This window comes from Chenopodium album, chromosome 6 (genome assembly GCF_948465745.1).
Source record: "Chenopodium album chromosome 6, dcCheAlbu1.1, whole genome shotgun sequence".
Lineage (NCBI taxonomy): Eukaryota > Viridiplantae > Streptophyta > Magnoliopsida > Caryophyllales > Amaranthaceae > Chenopodium > Chenopodium album.
The window spans coordinates 12736486-12759129 of record NC_137839.1 but is presented as its reverse complement, the minus strand read 5'-3'; the positions used below and the strand labels follow the sequence as shown (position 1 = coordinate 12759129).

Below are 22644 nucleotides of genomic sequence, written 5' to 3'. Positions count from 1 at the left end.
ATTTTGCAATTTTAAGACAAGACTTTATTTTTTTAAGCATTTATTAAGTTCGGTCTTAATAAAATCTGAAATTCAAAACTCCACTTCAGACTTAATTTAACATTCGATTAAAAAGCTGATGTGGCAATATATTAAAGTATTAAGATGAGACTGCGCTAATCTTGCATACACCTGATACATTGGAAATAATACTATCTCCATTACAGGTTATGTGCAACGATTTGACATAAAGCAGAGAGGGAAAATGTCTAATCGTTGCACATAACCTGTAACGGAGGTAGTATCTTGTTTTAGTTGATATACCATAGAGTTAGTTCTCCATTTTGAATTGAGTTTATCGAGGCAAACTCAGGCAATCGGCCTTGACGAAATTTTGTCAATCAGCCGCTGATGTGGGCCCTACACCATCCTTTTTAGTAGTATTATATTCACTCGTACGGATTATGGAAACGGTTGAAAATTTCCCGTTAGTAACATTAATATTAACGTCGTTATGATAAATTTCTTAAAACAAAAGCCTTTCTCCTGGATGGCCAATATCTCCTCGATTGCCAGTTTCATCTCGGTAGCCATCTTCACGGAAATCACCTGGTCGATCCATTGAGTTCGCAAGAGGAAAATCAACGTTATAGAGGCTAAATTTAACTTGTACCAGATATGGGAAACAAGTTTCAACAATTATAACCACAATCAACTTTTTAATCCACTATACTCAATCAATGTAAAGCAGTAAAAGCCACATTCATAAAAAAAATTCAAGTTAATTAACCAATTCGAAAGCATAAAAAATACATGAACTAGCTTATAGTGATTCGACTACGCCGAATTAGTAATTAGTTTGCAGAAAGCTGGAAATTCCCCGAACTAGGTTACGGGAATCGGTATCACAATCTTCCCAATTGATTTGACAGAGGAGGGCTAGTTTACGGGAATTGGTATCACAATCTTACCAATTGATTTGAAAGAGGAAGGCGACTTATGGTTTTCAATATGTCAAATTACAACACACATCACAATTGGCCTTGCAATAACCGGAATTGATCTTCAATAGGTCGAAGAAGATGATTTCGCTCTGAAACTTATTAGACTCATTGGGTTTACAATTTGAGAAGGTAAAGTAAACTCACGGAAGGCGTCTTTGACTTATAAAGTCGTTAGTCAACAAAAAACCATTGAAGTTACCGTTATACAACATCATCAGGAATGTACTCATTTACCCTTGACATAAATGAGTAAAAGACGAAAATACCCTGATTTACATCCCATGTAAATCAGGCTGATGAACTTAGATTTCCCCATTTTGAATCAACCATATGAGCAGAATTTCACACTAGTGGTGAAGTACGTAATCCTACCGTAGAGGATTACTCCTCTCATTGCCAATTACATATACATGAGGTCTTTTTTGTAAAGGATTTGATCAAATCATATTTATTGATATTGTTTATAGTTAGCAATCTCTTGATTTACTCTTTAGATTGATAGTCAAAGATATCCCTTATTCTTAGCTAATGTACCTAGACAAGTACTCTAATGTATTTAGTCGTATTATATTGCTTAGTCATGTACTATATATACGTACTCATGGAATAATATCAATATAACCAAGCTTTCTATCATTCTTTTTCTCAAAACTCTATCATTTTTTTCAAATCCATTGAACAAACACTTTCAACTAAAGAACTCTTAACTCGAAAATTTGTGCAGGAAATTTAAGATATGGAATTTGATCTCAAGAAGCAGGCGAAGGAGGAGTTTGATATCAAGAAGCAGGTGAAGAATACAGGGTTGTTGCAGAGTGAGGAATTGCACAATGTTAGTCTTGCATTCGATCTCGCTTTCTCGAGTTATTAATATTGATCCATTACATTGATCTTGGATTGTAATGCTGAATTTTATTTCATGTTGTGCTTAGAATTAACCCTGTAGTTGAATACTTGGATGCAGTATATTCTGGAAACTAGTGTTTATCCACGAGAAGCAGAACCTCTCAAGGAGCTCAGGGAAGCAACTGAAAATCACCCTAAGTAAGTTTGTTTCTTTTTTCTTTGCTATGCTATTACTCCTCCTGCCCCTTTTCTATGGTTACATTTTTTTTTAGACAAAGTTGGTTACGTATTCTATAGGCGGCTCCTTCCTACATTTCTAAACTTTCCTAAAATAGGATACATTAAATTCATATTTTTCACAATCCCAATACACTTAATTATGATCATATACTGAATTAGTGAGTGAGGGATAGCTAAATAGTAAATAGCTTAAGTGGTTAGAGTTCATCTCGGTTGTAGGGATCTTATGATCGATTCTCACTTTATCCTTCTGGCTCTCTAAAAAATAAAAAATAAATAAAAAAAAATCATTATATGACCTTTTTAAACATTTACACTCTCAAAGCAAATATTTTTGTTTATCAAAATTTTTACCTAATTTTTAAAACAAATATTCTCATTTTGTATACTTTTTAACTCTGAGATGTTATGTATATCCGGGTACAACGTATACTTATGAGTATTTATTCTCTTTTTGATCTTTTTTTTTTTTTCATTTTATCATCAAATGATGAGGAAAAATTAACCTTTAATTAGTTGGGTATGCGGTACACCCACATGTATATAACAATTCAAATCTTTTTTAAAAATATCCATGTAAAAACCAAATGTAGCCATAAAAAAGTAACAGAGGGAAATAGGGAATATATATTGACGGCTTGTATTATAGAAATGTCTGCTTAATTATCCTCCTAATTTCAAGTTTATCACTTATACTACGGAGTATTAAATTTAATATAATGGATCTAGCTAACGAACGCCATGGGGCATTGGATAAGCATTTAAAATCTTACCTAAAATAGTATTAATTTGGGAAAGCATAACAAAATCACGAGTCGATCGGTGTAATCAATATTAGTTTTAATATTTTTATTTTTAATTAGCTTATCTTACGCCCCTCGAGTGTTCCTAAAATAATTGCATATATGGGACCTAAAAGTCAGGAACTTAGATATGAACTATACTTGATTGATTTGAGTGTTAAAAAAGATTGATTTTGAGTGCCTACAAATAGTTGGTGTAATTATAATTGTAAACAATCAATAATTTTAGATTAATCATGCACCGTTATAATTAAGACAAGGACATTACATCTTCCCCAAATAACTGAATTATGATCTCCCTCCATTCCACTTTTTATTCGTAATAGTCGGTGTTCTATTCATCTGACTTTTAATTAAATAAACTTAAAAAGTAGTAATTTATTGAGATTTAATTTTAATAATTTTAAACTTAAAAAGTAGTAACTTATCTTACAAATTCACAATACTATAAATGTGTGTACACTTGGTATTTTACAGCCTCTTCTAATAATTTACCAGGTTGTTCATGGCTGGCGCACCAATTGCAGGACAAATGATTTCATTCCTTTTGAAGAAGGAGAATGCTAAAAAGACTATTGAAGTTGGAGTTTTTACAGGATATTCCCTTTTGCTAACTGCTCTTTCAATTCCGGATGATGGAAAGGTTGAAATGTTTTTGAGTTGATCTTTTTGTTACATTGTCCCAACCTAGTTTATTTAAGTCAGAAGCACTATAAAGTGTAATGATATATGTATATAAGCATTGAATATACTTCCTAAAATGAAATCAAGTTACTGGGTAAAAATAATGAAAAATTAAACATATTTTTGTTTCCCGACAAAAAAATAATAAATGAACATATTTCGTATATAAATAGTTGGGTCACTTATATCAATTTTTCTATTGGAAATAGTTCCAATTCCTTGCAAAAGTGAACAAGTTTTGTTATTGATTACTACATATTACTGCAATTGATTGCGACAGAGAAGCATATCAGATTGGCTTGCCATTCATAAAAAAAGCTGGCGTTGAAGGAAAAATTGATTTTGTTGAATCAGATGCTCACCTAGCTCTTGATAATCTTCTGTTGAATGTAAGTACATCTAATTTCATAGAATTACCTGTTAAACTCACAATAATTATAGGAGAAAACGGCTTGATGAGCCTTTACCATTCAACACATATATATAGGCTTACAACATTAACCTAAATAGCCAAAACTCCTAACAAGATATATACAAAGATATTCACAAAATATATCTAACTTATCATAATTATAACCTAACACTCCCCCTTAAGTTGGAGCATGTAAATCACGAATGCCCAACTTATGAAGAAGAAAACTAAACTGTCGTTTCCCAAGTGCCTTTGTCAAAATATCTGCTAACTGATGACCTGTTGGAACATACGCAGTAGCTAGATTACAATTCACCAACTCATCACGAACAAAGTGACAATCTACCTCTATATGCTTAGTACGATCATGAAAAACAGGATTTTTAGCAATATGAAGAGCAGATTGACTATCACAATACAACTTCATAGGCTTGGGATGCAAAATACCAAGAGAAGATAACAAAGATTTCAGCCACTTTAATTCACAAGTTGTAACTGCCATAGCACGATACTTAGCTTCAGTAGAAGAATGAGGCACTGTCGGTTGTTTCTTAGTCTTCCATGAGACAGGAGAACGACCAAGAAAAACCACATAACCAGACAAAGAACGACGAGTCAAAGGACACGCTGCCCAATCACTGTCACAGAAAGCCGTCAAACACATGTCCTTCATAGGGCGTAACAATATACCCTGACTAGGACTACCTTTAATATAGCGTAGTACCTTGATTGCAGCATCCCAATGTTGTACCTGTGGGTTACTCAAAAACTGTGCAAGAGTATGAACAGAGTAACTCAACTCTGGACGAGTTACTGATAAATAAACAAGTCGCCCAACCGCGACGATACTGATCAGGTTGAGAGAATGGCTCCCCCTCTGCATATGTCAGACGATGGTTCTGCTCCATAGGAGTATCAATAGGCTTACAACCTAACATTCCTGCTTCAGATAACACATCCAAAGCATATTTACGCTGAGACAAAAATATGCCTTCCGGACCACGGGCAACTTCAATACCCAAAAAATACTTCAACACACCAAGGTCTTTCATATGAAAGCAAGTACTCAAATATTTTTTAAAACGAATTATTGCATCATGAGACGAACCAGCAATAATTAGATCATCAACATACACAAGAACATGAAGGGAGACCGTACCCTGAATATAACTGAACAAAGAATAATCTGCATATGATTGCTTGAAACCATAGGATTTCAAAGCATTAGACAATTTAGAAAATTATTGTCGTGGAGCCTATTTTAAACCATATAGAGACTTACGCAGCCTACAAACCTTCCCTGGAGTAGGACAATTATAACCTGGAGGTAATTGCATATACACTTCCTCCTCCAAATCACCATGAAGAAAAGCATTATGAACATCCATCTGATGTAACTCCCAGTTTAAAGAAGTAGCAACAGAAAGAAAAAGTCTAACTGTCCCCATTTTTGCCACAGGAGCAAAAGTCTCATTATAATCAACACCTGCTACCTGTCGATTGCCATACACAACAAGGCAACCTTTAAGTCGCTCTACTTCACCTGTAGAAGTATATTTAATTTTATACACCCAACCACTACCAATAGCCTTCTTGCCTGGAGGTAAGTCCTCCAATGTCCATGTGCCATTTCGTTCGAGAGCAGCAATTTCTTCTTTCATCGCCTTACGCCACCCTTCATGTTTCACAGCTTCTCTAAACGAGGAAGGCTCTTTACCTTTTGTAACTGCTGTCAGAAAACACTTATGTCTCATAGAAAAATTGTTATAATCAACATAACAAGCTATATCAAATTGTTTGCCTGAAGAACGTGATTGAGTAGCGGGAGTAGTAATTGTTGGGGGAGTAGGGTCTATTTCTTGGCGAACAATAGTATTAGTCACATAACCACGGAGTTTCGTAGAGGGTATTTTGGTACGATGACCACGACCCAATATTTCACCATCAGTACCCGTAGTTCTACCATCTGCCACATTACCACTACTAGTACCTGTATTGCTACCCTCTGCCACATTACCACTCGTACTCCCCCTTAAATCTAGAGGGTCAGAAGCATAATTTTCACTAATTAAAACATGATCAGAAGCAAGACTTGCACTAGGATCTTGACTTGATGACGAGGCATGCACATGCAAGTCAGAGTGGACATCTTGCCTTAAAACTACTCTATTATCACACATCACAGTAGCATGCATATGTAAATCATTATCAAATTCCTCATCGTCCCACAAACTCACTTGATTAAAGTAACGTTCCCATTGCAACCTCTCAGACTCATCAACAGATTCAATAAAAGGGAACTTATCTTCAACAAACTTCACATCACGGCTAATTAAAAAATCGTTAGTTTCCAAATCATAAAATCGCCAACCCTTTTTACCGAAAGGATAACCAACAAATATACACCTCCTAGACTTCGAATCAAATTTATCTTTACCACGAACATTATTCACAACATAACCCAAACACCCAAAAACACGTACTTCATCATAAGAAGGGGGTTTTCCAAACAAACATTCATGAGGGGTTTTCCCACCTAAAATAGGAGTGAGAGTCAAATTAATAAGGTGAACGGCGGCCAAAACACATTCTCCCCAAAAATACTTAGGCAAATTAGCTTGAAAACGTAAAGCACGAGCAACATTCACAATATGCTTATGTTTCCTTTCAACACGACCATTTTGTTGAGCGGTATCTACACATGAGGTTTGATGTATTACTCCTTTTTTATCAAAAAAAAGGTCTCAAACACAAAAACTCTTGCCCATTATCACTTCATAAAACTTTAATCATTTTATTAAATTGAGTTTTGATTAAAGCATAAAAATCACGAATTATTTTCCCTATTTCATGTTTACCAACCATCAAATAAATCCATGTAGCACGAGAGTAATCATCAACAATAGTAAGAAAATATCTAGCATTGCAACTAGAAGAAATTCTATTCGGACCCCATATATCACAATGTATCAAATCAAACAAACCAGATGCTTTATTCATACTTAAAGGAAACGAGTTTCGGGGTTGTTTACCCATAAAACAAATATGACAATCTAACACACCACACTTTTTATTCATGCTACTACTGGCTATTCCAGGTAAAGATGATATTACTTTCATCGAAGGATGACCTAAACGCCTATGCCATAACATACTTGCATCTGGAACACCAACCGAATTTGCTTGACAAACACGAGCACGAACCGACCGGAAAAAATAGACCCCATTACACTGCACCCCCGCTCCAATCAGGTTCTCCAAAGTGCGGTCCTGAATAGTACATAGCTTGTTAGTGAATAGAACAATAATTTTTGCTTTTCTAATAATTGAGACACTGACAACAAATTACAATTTAATTCGGGAACTGTAGGGAATATTTTCAAGCGTTAAACCCTAGCTTGAACCCCACTGTGATCATACACTAAAGTACGGTGACATCCAAAAGGGAAGAAGATAGAGCAAAAGAGTCGCCAACAAGTTTTAGGAACTTGTAAACCGTTCACGAGGTGAAGGTTACACCCCTTAACGATCCAAGAGATCGTCAACTCCATAAGGTCTAGAACCAAATAAGGGTTCGGGGATGAAGGTACAAATCCAACCTAAAAGAGATTGAACCTGCCCTAATTAATAGGCCTCTGCTTTATTCTGATCGTATTCATGTGCGCTTTCTAATTAACATGCAATCAATAGGATTAACCCTAAACCTGTTTATCTATGTTGGTTGAATATTAATGAACAAATAAATCTATTATTGGCGATCACTTGAAATATAATCAAAATTAACCCTAAATAAGATTATTAATTATCTTATTAAGCGTGATTACAAGTACCAAATCCCTTTAAACATGCATAAAAGGCGTGATCAAGCAATAACAATAAATATATAATTATAATCATGACAATAAAATTACAATCATAATAATAATCATCATCATAAATAAAATAATCATCATCAAAATAATAATAATAATAATAATAATAATATTCATGATCATCATAAATTATAACAATTATAATCATAATCATGTTCATGTTAATATTAAAGCATAATAATAGCAAGATCCTAGGCATGATACTAACAAGATTAATAACAAACCCTAGCATGTCGCTAAACAATAAAAATCAAATCTTTAACCCTAACATGATACTAACAATCATAAATATTAGGAAGAACATAGGAAGCATCGCAGGAATCATAATAAGCATATTTGATATTATAACCTTTTCCCTAAACATGATACTAGGAATATCATAATAACAATTTAAACATGATTTCTACATCATAATATCAATAAATCAATTAAAGCACTTACTTTAATGCCTCGTACCTCTTTCTAATAACAAAATACACATGTTAGTAACTTCAAGGAAAATAATAATCAAAACAATTAAATTAAATAATTGAAAGAGAGATTTGGGACCAAACCCTCAGAAATTAAACCTTTCACGTCTAGGGCGAAGGCAACTTCGAATATGGATAGGTGTTTCTAGATGTCGTGAATGCGGAATTTTGTATGTAAAAAGCAAGGTTTGGAGAATGAGAAAGATGAATGAATTATAGAAGAGAATTAAAGATTGCAAATGAAAACTGATTGTTGATGAGAATTCGTGAGAATTGGTGAATGAAAACAGAGTTTTTAATACGTTGTTTATAGAGAAATCATCCAAAAAGATAAAATATCAAAACAGAGCACTTGGCGCACGCAAAACAAGATTGGCGCACGCAAAATAGAGCTGGCGCCAGCACCAGCTAATTGGCGCCAAGCGCCAAGCCTGGTTCCAGGCGCCAATGCCAGGAGTCAGGCGCCAGGACTGTTTTTGACGCATTTTCGAAAATCAGATAAGTTTGCCGTACTGGAGGATAAAATCACATATTTTCCTCAAAAATGCTTTTTGATTTTAATTAAAACTCTGAAAAGTCAACAAAAGTCAATTTATCAATGCTAATTGAATTAGGAATGAAAAGAACCTTCTAGAAGAATCTAGAAAACTAAAACCATTCCTAATTGCATTAGGAATGATAAATCATATTAGGCCTTCCCCTAGATCATTGGGCCGCATATAAAGTTCAAAACGAGCCCAGTTTGGTAAATTGGCCATAACTTCCTCAATATTCATCGGAATTGGGCTTATAATATATCATTGGAAAGCTCTTTGCAAGCCCCATCCAACTACACTACTATTGGAAATATATCATGGACCAAACAAACTGGATTGGCTGTTTTCTTAAAATAAGTTTTAAAAAACAGAGAGAAGAGAAAAAAAATTAAAACTATCCGCAACACTAGACTTTCCACACTTTCGCTTCATTCGATTATGATTCGACGTGAAAGGTACTCATCACCGGGTTTGGTTTTGGGGAGACACAAATGGGTGTCTACAGAAGCCCCCACTTTGACTGAGTTTGGAGAAACTCAAGTTTCGAAAACAAAAGTCAAAGTAGCGATAGGGACGGAGAATTATTCAAAACGTTCTGCGATCCTAAATCATTCTTGTAACGCCGACACCTGCAAACTAGTGTTAGTTAAACAGTTAAAAGAGTTAAGAAACGCGTATCTTGCACCGTCGAGCACACGTCTCTGAAAGTAACCGATTGTTGCCGCTTTACTGTTGTTTTGATGACCTCCTGCAAGCTAGAGAATGCCATCCCGCTTGAAAACCGCTACGCCCGTAACTGCTTCCAATTCCGCCATGATAATATTCCACAAGCCAGGGAACAATATCGAAGATTGCTTCTCTGGAAACAATCCTCATCCGCATTGATAATATTCCACGTCCAAGGGAATACTATCGAAGATTGCTTCTCTTGAAACAATCCTCAGCTGTTTGTGACAACTCTCCATAATCCAGGGAACGCCACCTTGCTGTTTCGATGTTCACTCGTCTCTGAACAAAGAGCTTCCTTTTTTGGATATGTTCACGCGCCTCTGAACAAAGAGCTTCTTTTCTTTCTATTTTTTGGATATGTCCACGCGTCTCTGAACAATAGAGCTTCTTTTTTGAATATGAACTTCTAAATGATGTGTCCACGCGTCTCTGAACAAAGAGCTTGATAATAGGATGCCCACGCGTCTCTGAGCGAAAGAGCTTGAAAATAGGAGATCTTTGATGATATGTCCACGCGTCTCTGAACAAAAGAGCTTTTGAATGATATGCCCATGCGTCTCTGGAGCAAAAGAGCTTGATGGAAATGTCCACGCGTCTCTGAACAATAGAGCTTGATTGATATGCCCACGCGTCTCTGGAGCAAAGAGCTTTGATAATATGTCCACGCGTCTCTGAACAATAGAGCTTGATTGAAGATGTTCACGCGTCTCTGAACAAAAGAGCTTGAATAATATGCCCACGCGTCTCTGGAGCAAAGAGCTTTGGTAATATATCCACGCGTCTCTGAACAATAGAGCTTGATTGAAGATGTTCACGCGTCTCTGAACAATAGAGCTTCGGTATTTGAATGTTTGTTGCGATAATGTTCTGAAGAAAAATTTCCGAAGACCAACGTTTGTCGATCTATAAAGCTCGCCTGAACTTTGCTTTCGCTAAAACCAGTATGTCGGTGTTTCCGTGATGAGCCAATTCTTAGGAGCTTCAAGCTAAGTGAGACGATCTTTCATCAGGTCGACCACTTATTGTGATTGTGATTGTAATCAAACTAACTACTTAATCATGTCAAATTGCTTATAGGGGCTAACTGGCGTACCAAGGAACCCGAAATTGCTGTATGAGGTCGAAATCTCCTTTCTGAGAGGCTTCGAGCTCTGTCGCTGCTGAAATATCTCTGGCGCCAAGAATTGACTCTGTCGCCGAACGCTGTGATAGGGTCTTCCCTATTCTGCTGCACCTGTATTTATTTTTTACTATAGAACTTTGCCAATTTCTTCAATTGTCTTAGGGTTGACCTAAGGTTTAGCATTGCTTGACTCATTGACTTGACACGACTCAAGGCATAAACTTGACTTGATATGATTGACTGAATCGAGGTTGACTCGACTCATAGTGAAATGACATGTGTGTGCATCGTAATGTGATCGTGCGACTCGAAGATGCAAAAAAGAAAAAAATTTCCGTCATTTTTGTGGAGGGTACCGACTTTCTCCCGAAAAAGAAAGACGCGAAATAGAATCGAAGTTTTGAAGGTGCATGTTGAATGAGCTTAGTCAAATGTTGTTTGATATCATCTCTCAAGGTGCAAGGATTAACCCATCCTAGGCTATCTCAACTGTTGACTCAATGATGAAAGCATTTGGGTAACTTAGGCACGGAGGCTAAGCACTTCATACTTCGTGATGCAATGACAATTATGAGTGATAAGTGAATTTTGATATGACAAGGCATGATTCAACGGTGTGTTAAGATTCCATGACAAAGGGTTCCTAAGGGAAGTATATTTGGTCATGTATCTGTGATGTGTGTGAAAGTGATTTTAAAGGTTAGGCCGCAAGGGCTATGTGTGTGGAAAGATATGATTGAAAAGAGTCGAATGGTGGTGACTCTTAGGCTAGGTAAGCTAATGATATAGGGATCAAGCCCCCGAGGTTAGCTCTAAGTAAATAGGGATGAGCATAGGAGATCCCTTGATATGATCATGGTGTAAGTGTGTGAATGTGAATATGAATGCATTTTTATTACGGCCGCACCTCGATGTGAGGTTGCCTACGTATCCGTTAGGAATCAGGCCGAACGTAGCTCTAGCCGAACCTCGCACAAGTGTGTATACCTCAAAAAGGTCTTTTAAGGGTTGTAACGTGGTTAGGCTAAAGGTTATAGAAGAAAGGGATAAAGGCTCAAGACCCTCGATAAGCACCCAAGGTGTGCAAACTCGCTTTTGAATCTTTATATTTTTGTGCTTGAGTTTCTACTCTTTTTTTTTAGCTCTAGCATTTATTTTATTTTTGCAAGTGTGGGCAATCCCGATCATGCGGTCTATCACTCACTTGGCATTCATGTTTCTCAGGCACGGTACCGAGCACTCGATAAGAGACGCAATGTGAGACGTGTTCTTATCGAAGATATTTTCATATCAAAGACATTGGAACACTTGCCCTTTTTGTACACTTTTATTTATTTTTTTGCTATCTTTTGAATTACTCAAGCCTTTTTAGAATTGCATAAGTTGCACACCATCCCATCCCAAGGTTTGGTAGATGTAGGTTGAAAAAAGAAAGGTCTATCGTTAGACGAGGCTCAAAGTGGTTTATGAAGAAAGGATGTATAATTGAAGGGTGAAAGGCAATATGATGTGGCTACAAGGGGTGCCTCAAATCATTGGTATACCTTGTGCTTAGTTTGACATGGATTTTTTTTTTTTTTAATTTTTTTTTTATATATTTTTTTTATTTTTAATGCAATATAATGAAATGATCATATGCAAGAAAATAAATGCTCATTTTATTAGAAAAGGGAAAAGAAAGAATCTACAAAATTAATCTAAGGGAAAAGAAAAGGTGCCTATGCTAGACTTATTGGGGAAAAAGTAAATAAAAAAGCAATAGAAAAAAAGAGGTCACGAAATCTTGTCGTTGAAGCTCGCCTCTTATCTTGCGCCATTCGTCTCATCATCACCCAGTCTTCTCGCTAGCTAGAGGCAATGGGATCTTATTTGCCTCTATGAGATCTTGAATGAGGTTTTGAAACCTGTAGCATTTATCAGTGGTATGACCATTTCCTCTATGGTACTTGCAATAGGAGTTTGGATTCCATCTCGAAGACCAATTTTCTGGTGTTGGATCCTCGGTAGGGCCAATAGGTTTGATTAATCCTCGATCATAGAGACGATCGAAAGCAGCATCGTAGGTCATTCCAATGGGTGTGAACTCTTGCCTGGGTTTCCTTTTAGATCCTTGATTGTCCATGGCTAAAACACCATTATGGTCAAAGGTACTAACATTATTACTAGAGTGGGCGTTTTCGGAAGAAGAAGGATTGTCGTTCTTCTTTCCTTTCCAGCCACCGTGGTTACTATTGTTAGTAGCTTTTTGCTTTGCGAGGTCGTCTTCGATCTCGATACCTATGTCATAGACGACTCTGAAAGTATTCAAGTTGTGTTGATATTTTAAATGCTTCGAATACTTTTCTTGGAGATTCTTGATAAACATCTTCACAGACTCCTTTTCGGTGGGAACTCAATCATCTTGGCAGAAGTTTCCCTCCATTTATTAAAGAAAGAAGTAAAGCCTTCATTCTCTTTTTGTCTTAGCATCTCAAGTTGTCTATGATCGGTTTCAACTTGAATATTGCACTTGTACCTATCAACGAAAACGTTTACTATCGATTCCCAGGTAGAGGTTTTCTCTTTGTCAAGGGAGAAGAACTATTGTTGGCAAACGGTCTCGAGTGATAGTGGGAACAAAGTGGAAAAAACCTTCTTATCGATACCCTTAATGTTCATCATGGTTTCGAAAGCTCTTAGATGAAAGTAAGGGTTATCTGTTGCCTTGAATTTAGGGATGTCAGTGGCGTTGAACTTATGCGGAAGATGTTCCTTGTCCAGCGAGACCCCTTGTGAACTCATGCCCTGAAATTTATAGTCACTAGATAGCTTGCTCAAACTTTCTTGCATGAGGTTCATTTGTTGTTGCTTCACGGGATCATCGATCTTGAGTGTGAGTAGCTTTAGTGTCTCAGTCACGTTAGTCAATTGACTCCTAAGTTCGTTAACTTCCTCTTGAGTTGCCATTATCTTCTTAGCCTTCCTCTTTTGACGAATCGGTTTATCAAAAAGTGAGACCTGAATAAAGAGGTTGTCCTTGATTAATCGCCCTTCTCTCCTCGACCAAGTACTGTGGAAAAGGAATTTGGGGATATTCATTGTTAATTATTTGACTCAAACTTTATTCAACATGCAATGGATGGAGGAAGTGAAGAAAGATTGGAATAGAATGTGAAAGAAGATTTAGATTGAGGGATATGAAGAATTAGGAATAGAATGTACCCCCAACTCAAATGACGGAAAAGACCGACTCATGCATGAACCTAAGACATGGTCATGGTGATGTGTACTCAAAGTGTGTGCTAAGACTAGTGAGTGTAGGTGACACGTTAAGACTCGTGTTATGACCATGTGGCTAGACTATGTGACTAGACTCAATTAAAGACTAAGTTAAGACTTCACGTATATGCATTAAACTGGAAAGACTGTGGTATTTTAGTCATTACTTTTTATCTGTGACTCTGATTTGGATGAAACCAACGCCAAATTAAAGATAAAACTTGGGGCTATAGATCCATAGGTTGTACGACTCGTAGTTCTTTCTAGAACTCCGGCTATAACCAAAACAAGTTGACGCTTGTGCAGTATACGGGAATAAAAATCCGGGTTGACTCAAAGGAACTATGACTCGATTGAAGGCATATTTATTAGCTCGAATTAATTAATTTATTAATTTATTAAACAAAGTCCTTTAATCATTAATTAGTTTATTAAGACTTATTTACAAACACAAGTCAAACCAAACGATTAATTTAGTCACATAATAAGTATGCACAAGTAGGAGATGCACAAGTAGTCAAGTAGTCACAACATGATGCAATGAGTTTGCAACCTAACCATGGCTCTAGTTCTCTAAAGTTCGGGATATGGTTTAGTCAATATAGGGTCCATGGTTAATTGTCCGGATGCACCGTGCGGAAGCCTAACCGTGAAGGGTTGGCGCGAGTGGATGGGACACCGCGTGTTTTAGAAAAAACTCGCTTCCATGGTTTGGTGAATTCGACATCTTGGATGTACCCTTTGTTGCACGGAGCGTTCAATCGGGTAGATGGAGCATGAATTCCCAGAGGGTTATGTCCATATGTAGAACACATATGGGTTTCAGAAAAGTGAGAAAAAATTCAATCAGGAATAGGATCGAGCAAACAATACGAAAAACTGGTCGAAATTAGAACGCATATTTTCTGGCTCGGTATTGGGGGAAATTGGCGCCAGCAATCAGAGACTAGCGCCAGCTTTTAGCTGTAGCGCCTAGCGCCAATGATGGCGTCTGGCGCTACAATTAAAATGCTGGCGCCAATTCTCTGGCCCCTGGCGCTACTTCCCACATGCCTCAACAGCTTTCTATGCTTGATAAAATTTTCCAGTTTCGCGCGGTGTTATTTCGGTCCTAGTTGTGAAAGACATTTCTCAAATTTCCTACGTGTAAAATCCTATGTTTTTAACTCATTACGGATGGTCTTTTCAATGAGATTTTTTTTATGCATATGCCAATAATGTTAATCAAAATTACGCACATGAAATACTTAGAACGTTTCGAGTCTCATCCACTCATTCTAAATCATTGCCGAAACAAATTCAGGAATTAAAATAGAAATCCTCCCCAGTGGAGTCGCCAAAAACTGTAGGGAATATTTTCAAGCGTAAACCCCTAGCTTGAACCCCACTGTGATCATACACTAAAGTACAGTGGTGTCCAAAAGGGAAGAATATAGAGCAAAAGAGTCGCCAACAAGTTTTAGGAACTTGTAAACCGTTCACGAGGTGAAGGTTACACCCCCTAACGATCCAAGAGATCGTCAACTCCATAAGGTCCAGAACCAAATAAGGGTTCGGGGATGAAGGTACAAATCCAACCTAAAAGAGATTGAACATGCCCTAATTAATATGCCTCTACTTTATTCTGATCGTATTCATGTGCGCTTTCTAATTAACATGCAATCAATAGGATTAACCCTAAACCTGTTTATCAATGTTGGTTGAATATTAATGCACAAATAAATCTATTATTGGCGATCACTTGAAATATAATCAAAATTAACCCTAAATAAGATTATTAATTATCTTATTAAGCGTGATTACAAGTACCAATTCCCTTTAAACATGCATAAAAGGCGTGATCAAGCAATAACAATAAATATATAATTATAATCATGACAATAAAATTACAATCATAATAATAATCATCATCATAAATAAAATAATCATCATCAAAATAATAATAATAATAATAATAATAATAATAATAATATTCATGATCATCATAAATTATAACAATTATAATCATAATCATGTTCATGTTAATATTAAAGCATAATAATAGCAAGACCCTAGGCATGATACTAACAAGATTAATAACAAACCCTAGCATGTCGCTAAACAATAAAAATCAAATCTTTAACCCTAACATGATACTAACAATCATAAATATTAGGAAGAACATAGGAAGCATCGCAGGAATCATAATAAGCATATTTGATATTATAACCTTTTCCCTAAACATGATACTAGGAATATCATAATAACAATTTAAACATGATTTCTACATCATAATATCAATAAATCAATTAAAGCACTTACTTTAATGCCTCGTACCTCTTTCTAATAACAAAATACACACGTTAGTAACTTCAAGGAAAATAATAATCAAAACAATTAAATTAAATAATTGAAAGAGAGATTTGGGACCAAACCCTCAGAAATTAAACCTTTCACGTCTAGGGCGAAGGAAACTTCGAATATGGCTAGGTGTTTCTAGATCTCGTAAATGCGGAATTTTGTATGTAAAAAGCAAGGTTTGGAGAAAGAGAAAGATGAATGAATTATAGAAGAGAATTAAAGATTGCGAATGAAAACTGATTGTTGATGAGAATTTGTGAGAATTGGTGAATGAAAACGGATTTTTTAATACGTTACTTATAGAGAAATCAGCTAAAAAGATAAAATATCAAAACAGAACACTTGGCGCACGCAAAACAACATTGGCGCACGCAAAACAAAGCTGGCGCCAGCACCAGCTAATTGGCGCCAGGTGCCAATGGCTGACGCCAGGCGCCAATGCCTAGAGTCAGGCGCCAGGCCTGTTTTTGACGCGTTTTCGAAAATCAGATAAGTTTGCCGTACTGGAGGATAAAATCGCATATTTTCCTCAAAAATGCTTTTTGATTTTAATTAAAACTCTGAAAAGTCAACAAAAGTCAATTTATCAATGCTAATTGAATTAGGAATGAAAAGAACCTTAACCATTCCTAATTGCATTAGGAATGATAAATCATATTAGGCCCTTCCCTAGATCATTGGGCAGCATATAAAGCTCAAAACGGGCCTAGTTTGGTAAATTGGCCATAACTTCCTCAATATTCATCGGAATTGAGCTTATAATATATCGTTGGAAAGCTCTTTGCAAGCCCCATCCACCTACACTTTTATTGGACCCATATCATGGACCAAACAAACTGGATTGGCTGTTTTCTTAAAATAAGTTTTAAAAAAACAGAGAGAAGAGAAAAGAAATTAAAACTATCCACAACACTAGACTTTCCACACTTTCGCTTCATTCGATTATGATTCGACGTGAAAGGTACTCATCACTGGGTTTGGTTTTGGGGAGACACAAATGGGTGTCTACAGGAACAAACAAAACATCCTCTAAAATCAAATCATCACTCAAAATAATTTTGCCTTCTTTTGTGGCCGTAGTACTTTTCCCGTTAGGCAAACCAGCAGGAGATTTAATGTCACGCAAATTAGAAAATAAACTCAAGTTACCAGACATGTGGTTTGAAGCCCCTGTATCAATTATCCACTCCTTTAAATAAGACGTACCGTGAGATTTAGCATTTGTCAAGGAAGTAGTGGAATTACTTCCCTTTATAGCATTTAAAAATTGTGCCCACTGATCATAAGTAATTGTTGGAGCAGAACCACGATCCTCGGCATTCACCTCCTGCCCACTGCTTTGCCGAGAGCTGCTGTTTACATTGCCAGCGAACCCACGTCCACTAGAGTCCGTTGTACGACCACCGCGATTGCTGCGGCCACCTCCACAGCCAGACCTACCACCACGCTGACCTCCACGCCCACCAGAATTGAAAGATTTGGGCCAGCCATTTAAATCAAAGCACTTCTCCTTAACATGACCTTTTTCCCACAATGGTCACACACACGAACTTCACCACTACTACCACTCGACCAAGCAGCTCTGCCTTGAGCAGAACCCGAGGCCGCAAACCCACAGCCTCCGATCGCGAGTCTTGAGAATCAGAAACATTCTGTTTTCTCTCACCCGACACTTCTTTCGCGTAAGCCACGTTTAGTGACGGAATTGGGTCCATCATAAGAAGGGTCGACACAATACTCCCAAACTTTTTTGGTTCTAAGCCAATACAAAATTGGTGAAGTAATTCACTTTCAAGAATCTTGGCATATTGAGAAGCAGCATCACACGTACACTTAGGGAACTTACAATAACTTGCTAATTCATCTTGTAGCTTCCTCAATTCACCAAAATACACGGCCACCGGCCTACCACGTTGCTTGCAATCCACAATTTGAGCCTTCAACTCAAGAATACGAGGACCATTGCCAAGGGAATATCTATCACGTAAATCATCCCATAAAGATTTGACATGGTCGGGAAAACGAACCGTAGAACGTACCGAAACATCCAAGGTATTCACAATCCAAGCAACGAGCATAGAATTAACGATACCCCATTGATAAAAATCCGGAGACTCCTTGCCCGGCACCGTAATAGTGCCATCAATAAAACCAAGTTTGTTCTTAGCACAAAGATTATTTCGCAAAGAACGAGACCACTCCTCATAGTTATCTCCTTTGAGCATAATTGGGCTAATCACAGCCCCTGTACCCTCACTTGGATGGACATAATAAGCAGAAAATGGCTCATAACGAGGGGCCTTGGGAACATCATCACCACCTGGCATCACTACTCAATAGAAGAACAACCACAAAGCGGAAGCACGACCAGGAACAAAACAGAAATGGAAAAAAAAAATCAAGAAGAACAAAGAACTAGATTTTGTGTTTAGGAAGAAATTGGAAGAAATTAAAGAACGTAAAAATTCTCTAAATTAGAGGGCTCTTGATACCATGTTAAACTCACAATAATTATAGGAGAAAACGGCTTGATGAGCCTTTACCATTCAACACATATATATAGGCTTACAACATTAACCTAAATAGCCAAAACTCCTAACAAGATATATACAAAGATATTCACAAAATATATCTAACTTATCATAATTATAACCTAACATTACCTGCTTTCACCACCTTCACGGATTTACCTAATATTCATTTTAAGTCATGTTCGTTTAGACTCTTCTACGAGTACCATTTATTTAATTTCTATACATTTCAGTTTAATTGAGCTAAGTTTAAAAGAACGGGATGGTACTCATCTCACCACCTACTTTATCTGCCTAAATTAATATCCATCTCACATGTATTTGACTTCTTTGCAACAAAGAAAAAAAAAACATGTATTTGACTTCAAATTTTTAACAAAAATAGATCTGTACATATAAAACAATACTCCCTACGGAGTAATTTATTGTACATACATAAAATATATAGAGCCCTTGCTCTTATAATTAACTAGGTTAGGTACCAGCTTACCTTGTAGACTAGTGGTAAGAGAATGAAACCTCTGAAGTCTAGGTCCAGGGTTCAAGCATTGGTACCACCTCTCTTTCTCTCTTCTCTCTAAAAAATTTACTGGGTTTGGTCCCGTGCAATGCACAAAATATTTTAATTTTCATTATTAAATTAGCATTATATTTGACATGTGTCAATGCTGGTGTGTCTTTTAATATATATATATATATATATATATATATATATATATATATATATAGTTATTGACTAGGTTAAACCCCGTGCAAATGCACGGTTGTTGAATAATTATGATAATAATATAATTATATAAAAATTAATCAATCGATTCATCAGGTATTAAAGTGCATGAAATATATTAAAACAATTAAAACATGTGAGAGAAAATATTTATAGTTATAATGTGCAAGTTGATATTTTAGAAAGTTTATTTTAGATTTTATATATATATATATATAAAAAAAAGTCATAATCTAAATGCAATCTTTATTTTTATATAAAAACGATTTTTTTTAGAAAGTATTTTCGGAGGGAATTTTTTTAATAATATGTTGTCAAGTGTTCCTTCGGATTCGCTTTTAGTAGTATGTAATTGATTCTAAAATTATTGTGAATAAATTTTTACCAAAACATTGTTATTTTCTTATTGTTTCATGTCTTTACAAAATTAAAATATTGAATATCTCGTGAAATAGTTGTTTAGTACTTTAATCAAATGATTATTTTGAAATTATGTCGAATGACTGCTTTTTAAAACAATCGAGAATTAGCGATTGAATATCATCTTAACGGTCGGTAAGTAGCAAATTTTTTCAAAATTATTTGCAAATATTTCATTTTACCGATTGATTTGACGCCCATCGTTAATATAGGTCGCTAAAAACGCGTTTTCTTGTAGTGATCATTGATCGTATGGGTAATTTTAATTTTTCAAAGACAAAATCGATGTATTCTTTTTATTTTTTACTATTAATCAAAGAATATATTTTTTTTCCTAATTCAGTAATTATTATTGTCAAGTACATGAAGATTATATATTCTTACAAAATGATTCTCAAAGATTACATATTTTAAAGTAATTATATGTTGCCAAAACGTCAAAACACATACTTATAGACTTATAGTAGTTGCATATACGTCCAATTATAGAATGTAAAAGATCTTTACTTATTTTATATAGTTATCTATGACAATTATTTTTGGACATAATATAATTTCCTAAAATATTAAAGTTTTTTTTTTTAAAAAAAAAAAAAAAAAAAACTAAACTAAGGACACACCAGAAATTGACATGTGTCATTGCTGGTGTGTCTTTTAATATATATATATATATATATATATATATATATATATATATATATATATATATATATATATATATATATATATATATATATATATATATAGTTATTGACTAGGTTAAACCCCGTGCAAATGCACGGTTGTTGAATAATTATGATAATAATATAATTATATAAAAATTAATCAATCGATTCATCAGGTATTAAAGTGCATGAAATATATTAAAACAATTAAAACATGTGAGAGAAAATATTTATAGTTATAATGTGCAAGTCGATATTTTAGAAAGTTTATTTTAGATTTTATATATATATATATAAAAAAAAAAAAAGTCATAATCTAAATGCAATCTTTATTTTTATATAAAAACGATTTTTTTTTAGAAAGTATTTTCGGAGGGAATTTTTTTAATAATATGTTGCCAAGTGTTCCTTCGGATTAACTTTTAGTAGTATGTAATTGATGATGATTGATTGATAATGTACATACCCACCTACGTAGTATTACAAATTCACAGATGGGGCGGCTAGTTTAGCTATTTATTGCATGATCTGATTTGATTATTTATTTTGCAATAACCCCACGCAATGTCTGTTACAGTACTTAATTTTATTTTTTATTTTTTTTATTTTTTTAAGAAATAGATTCTCAATGTAATGTTGAATACCTTTGTAGTTTAGCTAGTGTACTGTTTGTGTTTACGTATACCGATGTAAATTTTTAATCACAAATATCTTTAATTTTACATTAGTTAAAATTATTAAAATTATAGCCATGTTTTGGGGAAAAGCTAAATTTGATTGTGTTAGCTTATTATAACTAGTTGATTGTATTAACTGATTTAAATAACTTATTTTTTTAGGTGCTTGTATAAAAGTGTTTCGTAAATAGCTGATTGCTTAAAGCCGATTGATTATGTGAAATGACCAATAAATTAATTGTGGAGTAGGTAGTTCATATAATACTTTAAATTAAATAGGGGTATAAGTGTCATTTCACCATAAAAATTGAATAAGCTAATTTAAATTAAATGGGGGTATAAGTGGAATAAGCTCTTTAAATAAGCTTCCCATCAAACACTTTGAATTAGCTTATTTAATTATCAATAAGCTAATGTTGGTCAAATAAGCTAATATTGCTCAACAATCTACCTCCGTTTTATATTACGTGGAACATTTATCAAAAAATAGATGTTATATATGATGTGCAATAAATATTTTCTTTCTTTTTTTTATTGTCATTTTTCTCTTAATCACATGCATTTTTATTTTGTCTTTTCATTCAATAATTTTCATTCAATAATCACAAACAATATTTTTTTAGTAGTCCATGTTAAGGCCTTTGTTACACATGATATAAAACGGAGATAGTATTAATAAGGTATTCATTAAGACGAATCAAACTAGACCTATATGACTAATTTGTTCTTATAAAGTAAGAGAAATTGAGGAGATTTTCTTTAATTTAAATAATATTTTTTAAAAAAATTAATGAAAACATTATTGTAAAACAGAGAGAGTACCATTATACAAAATAAATGCGATTTTTTAAAAGATTGTGAAAGTTTTACTTATATTAATATCCAGAAATTTCAAAAGATATGTTGTTGTAACTAGATTAAGATTTAAGACCTAATTGATGAATAACTTTTTTTTTTTTGACAAAAATTGAGGAATAACTTGATCGAGTACATGTATACAGCCTAAGAATGAGGGAAGTTTCGACTTTGCCTTTGTGGACGCGGACAAGCCTAGCTACCAACACTACCATGAGCGGTTGATCAAGCTCGTCAAGGTTGGAGGCGTGATTGCTTACGACAACACGCTTTGGGGGGGAACGGTAGCCATGCCTGAATCACAAGTACTGGACTTCATGAAGGTGAATCGAGAGGCCATGATCAAGTTAAACAAGTCTCTTGCTGCTGATCCTCGTATTGATATTGCTCAACTTCCTCTAGGTGATGGTATAACCTTTTGTAGGCGTCTTTATTGATCAATTCTCTTAATGTTTCTAATAATGTTTCAATTA

The 22644-nt window shown here is 35.1% G+C and overlaps 1 pseudogene across 1 annotated transcript in view; it reads left to right on the top strand.

Annotated features, from left to right (window-relative positions):
* Nucleotides 1–22644, top strand: part of LOC145635868 (caffeoyl-CoA O-methyltransferase-like) — a 26227-nt pseudogene extending 3583 nt beyond the window's left edge. Inside the window, exons 2-6 of the transcript XR_014113920.1 lie at nucleotides 1708–1815; nucleotides 1948–2027; nucleotides 3371–3515; nucleotides 3793–3945; nucleotides 22318–22644. The product of XR_014113920.1 is annotated as a caffeoyl-CoA O-methyltransferase-like (transcript). The remainder of the gene's footprint in view (nucleotides 1–1707; nucleotides 1816–1947; nucleotides 2028–3370; nucleotides 3516–3792; nucleotides 3946–22317) is intronic.